This window comes from Penaeus monodon, chromosome 33, assembly GCF_015228065.2.
Source record: "Penaeus monodon isolate SGIC_2016 chromosome 33, NSTDA_Pmon_1, whole genome shotgun sequence".
NCBI classification, from domain to species: domain Eukaryota; kingdom Metazoa; phylum Arthropoda; class Malacostraca; order Decapoda; family Penaeidae; genus Penaeus; species Penaeus monodon.
This window is the reverse complement of record NC_051418.1, coordinates 19,438,083-19,438,600: the sequence shown is the minus strand read 5'-3', so window position 1 is coordinate 19,438,600 and position 518 is coordinate 19,438,083.

The following is a 518-nucleotide window of genomic DNA, read 5'->3' as shown; positions in this document are numbered from 1 at the left end:
GCCACGTCATGCCCATATACCAGGGGAGGGCGTGGTTACACCGAGCCAAGGTTACAAGCCTAGGTTGAGGGGGGGGGGGTAAGTGTAGGCAGGGGTATAAGGTAAGTAGATCTTGTAGATCCTACTAGTACACTAATACTTACTTAGAATACGAGGCTCAAGTTTATTTAGTCGAGAAACTGTTGTAAATAAGATTTGGATTTATAAGTGGCACGAAAATATATAGTTTTTGTTACGGAATAATAAGATTAGTGATACAAGTTTGATACTCTGATAATTAAATGACAATTGTAGTGGTAAGTGCCATTATTAGACAGAAAAGTAATTTACACAAACTAAAACAATGGCTGTAAAAAATGCCTTTGAATTAATTAGATGAAAGTTAAAACGATTACAGTACGATGACAAATATAATTGATTACAAGCAAAAATTCCTTTCTCAAACAGGAATATTGCAACTGAAAATAGTTTTGTTTATGACAATCACGAAAGAACATGAAAAACTGCCGAAAAAAAAA